Below are 6,479 nucleotides of genomic sequence, written 5' to 3'. Positions count from 1 at the left end.
GTGATGAGAGAGAACCATTGACCGGCTGCCTCCCGCACAGCCCCCACAAGGGACCGAGCCCGCAACCTGGGCATGTGCCCTTGACCAGAACCGAACCCGGGACCCTCTAGTCCACAGGCCAACGCTCTATCCACTGAACCAAACTGGCCAAGGCTATATAGGATACTTTTTATTTTATTTTTTTCTTCATTCTATTTTTATTATTTTATCTTTTTTCCCACCCTTTTCTTCTTTACTTCTCCTTTTCCAACCTGTTTTCTCTTCTCCTGTCCCGCCTTAGCTTCTCTTTCCTTTCTTTTTACCCCTTGTTAAATTGATCTTCTTTATCTGCTTTATTGACATGTTATTATTACTGTGGTCTCTGTTGGCTTACTCATATACCTAATTTCCTCTCCTCTGCTCCAAGTCCATGTACCCTACTATTTTCTTTGACAATTTTTTATGCTTTTTTTCCCCTCTCCTCTCTTGCCCTCTTCTTCTAATTGTTTAATTAGTATCACTCACTAAACTCAAGCCTACCTGCTCTCTCTATTCTTCTTTTCCCAAAATGGATAAAGATAAATCTTAAAAAATTATTTTTTTGTTTTATCTTTTTAAATATTTTTACATTTCTTTTCTTTTTATTCACTCATTCTCTTTCTACCTCCTCTATACTGAACTGAGGTCCTTCCCCTATTCATTCAATTCCTTAATCTTACTTTCTGTATATAAGCTCTGCTTCTACAGCTTCTGCCCCACCCCTTTTTCTGGGTGTTTTTTTGTTTGCATTTTTTCATTTATCTATTTATTTTGTGGTATTTTTTCTGCTATATGTTTTTTCTTCTCTTTCTTTTTTCTCTTACCTTTTTCTTCTTATCTCTTTATCATTTTTGCTCTCTTTTCTCTCTCCTAATTCTCTTTTCTCTGGTGGTCACTTATATAGGGGTTATTGGTGTTGTGAGTACATTTGTGTTTTGTTCTCTGGGTCATGACTTGTCAAGTTGTATTTTGTGCTGTTCAGTAAATGTGGTAGAGAGTGAGCCTCATAACCAGAAACTCTGTGAGGAGACTCCATCCACGAATGGCACAATAACCCTCAAGACCCAACTATCCCAAGAGAACCGAAATATACCAAGTAGGGGGCATCCCTAGATTACCCAGCCCAGAAGATCGGATTGCACCACTGGGTCCCACAAAACATCTACTATATATGACAAACTCAAAATATCTGGGTGGCATGGCAGTTTGATCTAATACCTAGAAACAATCACAAAGGAACAGCAAAAATGGGGAGACAAAGAAACCACCCACATTTGAAAGAAAATGAGGAATCATCAGAAAAGGAAATAAACAAAATGGAGGCAAGCAGGTTGTCAGAGAAAGAATTCAGAGTAATGGTTATAAGGACACTGAAAAGGATGGAAGACAAATTCAACAACATACGTAAGAATCAAGGAGAAATGAAGAATCAAGAGGAAATGATGCAATAAAGAACACAATGGAAAGTTTCAAAAGCAGACTAGATACAGCGGTCGCCAACCTTTAGGACCTCATGGACCACCAGTGGCGACTGCTGGAGTAGAAGAAGCTGAGGACCTTATCAGCGAGTTAGAAGACAGCAAGTTAAGCCACCCAAGCAGAGCAGCAACTGCAAAGAAAACTTAAAAAGCAGGAGAGCCTAAGGAAGCTTTGGAACAACACAAAATGAATAACATCCACATAATAGGGGTGTCAGAAGGAGAGGTAGCTGAGCAAGGAATAGAAAACCTTTTTGAAGAAATAATGACAGAAAACTTCCCTGATGTTGGGAAGAAAAAAGCCACACATGTCCAAGAAGCACACAGTAAACCAAACAAGATGAACCCAAAAAAGACTGACAACAAGACACATCATAATTGAATTGGCAAACATCAATGCAAAGTAAGAATTTTAAAGGCTGCCAGAGAGACAAAAAGTTACCTACAAGGGATCTCCCATTAGACCAGTGATGGCGAACCTTTTGAGCTCAGCGTGTCAGCATTTTGAAAAACCCTAACTTAACTCTTGGTGCCATGTCACATATAGAAATTTTTTGATATTTGCAACCATAGTAAAACAAAGACTTATATTTTTGATATTTATTTTATACTAGAGGCCTGGTGCACAAAAATTTGTGCACTGGTGTGTGTGTGTGGGGGTGTCCCTCAGCCCCACTTGTGCCTTCTCACAGTCTGGGACCCCTCAGGAGATAATCACCTGCTGTCTTAGGTCTACTCCCCGGGTGGCAGATGGCAGGCCTGATCCCTCGGTGCCTGCCCCGCCTCCCCGGGTCGCGCACATGGCAGGGCCGATCTGGGGGTTGGGGCGCTGCCCTGGGTTGGGTTGCACATGGGACACCCACCGCCCCAGGTCGCAGATAGCAGGCCCGGAGGGCGGCAGGGCAGGCGGGATGGTGCTGTCCCGCCCTGCCTGCAGTATGCAAATTAGCCACCATCTTTGTTGGTGGTTAATTTGCATATCACACTAATTAGCCAATGGGAGGCATAGTGAAGGTACGGTCAATTACCCCTTTTGTCTTTTATTAGATATTTAAATGCCATTTAACAAAGAAAAATCAACCAAAAAAAATTAGTTCGCATGTCAGAGGTGACACGTGTGTCATAGGTTTGCCATCAATGCATGAGACTATCAACTGGTTTCTCAACAGAAACACATCTGGCCAGAAGGGAATGGAATGAAATATACAAAGTGATGCAAAGCAAGGGACTGAATCCAAGAATATTATACCTAGTAAGGCTACCATTCAAAATTCCAGGTGAAATCAGGAGCTTCATGGACAAAAAAGGGCTAAGCGAGTTTATTACCACCAATTCCAGCAATGCAAGAAATGCTAAAGGGGCTGATATAAAAAGAGGAAATAGAAAGGGAAGAAGTTACATAGGCATAAAGAATAAAATGGTAACAAACAAGTACCTATCAATAACCTTAAACTTAAGTGGATTAAATGTCCCAATCAAAAGACACAGATAGCTGAATGGATAAGAAAACATGACCTATATATTTGCCGTCTACAAGAGACCCACCTCAGAACAAGACTCATAAAGACTGATGATAGTGAAGGAATGGAAAAAAATTTTCAGGGAAATGGAAATGGAAATAAATAAATAAAAAAGCTGGGGTAGCAATACTTGTATCTGACAAAATAGACCTCAAAGTGAAGACCATGTTGAGCTAGGAGGGCTACTTCATAATACTAATGAAAGCAATTCAACAAGAGGATATATCTCTGGTAAACATATACACCCAATACAGGAGCACCCAAATACATAAAAAACTTCTGGAAGCTATCAATGGAAAGATTGACAGCAATATAATCATGGTAGGGGACTTTAATACCCCATTGACACCACTGAATAAATACTCTAAACATAAAATCAGCAAAGAAACAGCAATCCTAAATGACTCACTAGATCAGGTGGAACTAATCAACGTCTTCAGAACATTTCACCCCAAAGCTACAGAATATACATTCTTCTTGGGTGCACAAGGACATTTTCAAAGATACACCATATATTAGGACACAGGCAAAGTCTCTTCAAATTCAAGGTAGAAATCATATCAATCATCTTCTCAGATCACATTGGCATAAAATTAGAAATCAACTACAATAAAATAACGGAAAAAAAATCAAACACTTGGAGGCTAAACAGCATGTTACTAAACAAAGATTGGTTTACTAAATAAGAAATAAAAAGCATCCTGGAAAAAAATGACATTGAAAACACAACAATCCAAAATCTATGGGACACAGTGAAATCAGTCCCAAGAGGAAAGTTCATAGCTTTCCAGGCCTACCTCAAAAAGCAGGAAAAAACGGTAATAAATTGTCTAACCCTACAACTTAAAGAATAAGAAAGAGAGCAACAAGAAAAGCCCAGAGTAAGCAGAAGGAAGGAAATAAGATCAGAGCGGAAATAAATGACATAGAGACCCAAAACAAACAAACAAACAAAAAACCCAAAAAACCCACAACACACCAATACAAAAGATCAATAAAACCAAGAGCTGGTTCGTTGAAAGGATAAACAAGACAGATGAACCTCTAGCCAGGCTCACCAAGAAACAAAGAGAGGGGACCCAAATAAACAAAATCAGAAATGAAAGAGGTAAAGCAACAACTGACTCCACAAACATACAAAAGATTGTAAGAAAAAAAAATACTACTAACAACTGTAACTCTAACTAATCAGGCAACCTAGACGAAATGTATAGTCCTAGAAAATTACAAGCTTCCAAAACTCAACCAGGAAGAAAAAAAACCTGAATAGATCAATAACTATGGATGAAATTGAAACAGTAATCAAAAAACTTCCAGCTCTTGCAACTCGGCCGCCAACATGCCATCCAGACTGAGGAAGACCCGCAAACTTCGGGGCCACGTGAGCCACGGCCACGGCCGCATCGGCAAGCACAGGAAGCACCCGGGGGGGCTGCGGGAATGCTGGCGACCTGCATCATCACAGGATCAACTTTGACAAATATCACCCAGGTTACTGGGAAAGTTGGTATGCGGCATTACCACTTGAAGAGGAACCAGAGCTTCTGCCCAACTGTCAACCTTGATAAACTGTGGACCCTGTGGTGTCCCCCAGCATCACTTCCACTGTCTCCTTTCTCTTGGGGAGATTTGGAATTGGCCTGGCACTGAGTAGAAGGCCCAGAGAAACTGAGTCCATGGTGACATCATTTGAGCTGCTGGATCAAACCATACCTGATGCCCACCTTCACTTACACAAGCCAAGTCCCCTATATGTTTAAACCGATTTGTGTCAAGTTTTCTCTCTCTGGTGATCGAAAAAGAAATGGCAACTCTAACTGATATAAAAGAAGAGCTATGGAGGGTCCAGGTACACAGGACCCCAGCCCTCAGCTCTTCAACATGAACCCTATTTCCCAAAGGCTTCTTGTACCCCAATCTTTAACCAGAAGGCCTCACCTCCTCTCCTTCCCTGAGACAGATGCTGGTGGCCTGTGCTTTCATTATTTGCTTCCTTTTTCTCTGCTGTCAGACCTACCACCCATGGTACAGGCCGAGATATTTGATTTCACTCCCTTGCATGAGTGATATGCCCAGTTCTGGGTCAATGGCACCAGGGATGTTTTCTATAGGGTTCAAGAAAGCTTTGCCCCAGCCCTAGCTGGTTTTGCTCAGTGGATAGAGCATCGGCCTGCGAACTGAAAGGTCCCAGGTTCCATTCCAGTCAAGGGCACATGCCCAGGTTGTGAGCTCAATCCCCAGTGGGGAACTTGCAGAAGGCAGCCAATCCATAATTCTCTCTCATCATGGATCTTTCTATCTCTCTCTCTCTCTTCCTTCCTCTCTGAAATCAATAAAAACATAAAAATATTAAAAAAAAATTCAAGAGGAAGACACACTTCCAAACTCTTCCTATGAAGCCACCACTACCCTAATCCCAAAACGAGATAAAGACACTACAAAGAACGAGAATTACAGGCCAATATCCCTGATGAACACAGATGCTAATTTCCTCAACAAAATTTGAGTAAATTGGAACCTGCATTACATTAGAAAGATCATACACCATGACCAAGTGGGAATTATTCTGGGGATGCAAGGCTGGTTCAATATCGACAAATCAATAAACATGATACATCACATAAAAGAAGTAAAATGTCCTTATTCGTAGATGACATGATATACATAGAAAGCCCCAAAGACTCCATCAAAAAACTACTAGACCTAATAAATGAATTTGGCAACGTAGCAGGATACAAAATTAACACCCAGAAATCTATGGCCTTTTTATACACCAATAATGAACTCACAGAAAGAGAAACTAAAAAAAACAATCCCATTTACCACTGCAACAAAAGAATTAAGATACTTAGGAATAAACTTAACTAAGGAGGTAAAAAACCTGTACTCAGAAAACTACAGGATGTTGAAAGAAGATATAGAGGAAGACATAAACAAATGGAAGAATAGACTGTATTCATGGACTGATAGAATCAACTTCATTAAATACTCTGTGAGCATTTTTAGAAAGGGTGGAGTGCAAAAGTTGGCAGTTCTGAACAACCAGAGAGAATACTAAACTAATACTACCCAACACAGGATAAAACAATCTATAGATTTAATGCAATCCCCATTAAAATACCAATGGCATATTTCACAGATCTAAAACAAACTCTCCAAAAATTCATCTAAAATAAAAAGACCCTGGATAGCCGCAGCAATCCTGAGAAAGAAGAACAAAGTTGGAGGGATCACAAAACCAGCTATCAAGCTATATTACAAAGCCACTGTTCTCAAAACTGCCTGGTACGTACTGGCACAAGAACAAACATATAGACCAATGGAACAGAACAGAGAACCCAGAAATCGACCCAAGCCATTATGCTCAATTAATATTTGACAAAGGAGGCAAGAGCATACAATGGCGTCAAGACAGTCTCTTTAATAAATGGTGTTGGGAAAATTGGACAGATACATGCAAAGC

Source organism: Myotis davidii, unplaced genomic scaffold (genome assembly GCF_000327345.1).
Source record: "Myotis davidii unplaced genomic scaffold, ASM32734v1 scaffold571, whole genome shotgun sequence".
Classification (NCBI taxonomy): domain Eukaryota; kingdom Metazoa; phylum Chordata; class Mammalia; order Chiroptera; family Vespertilionidae; genus Myotis; species Myotis davidii.
Note: the sequence above shows the minus strand (reverse complement) of the source record.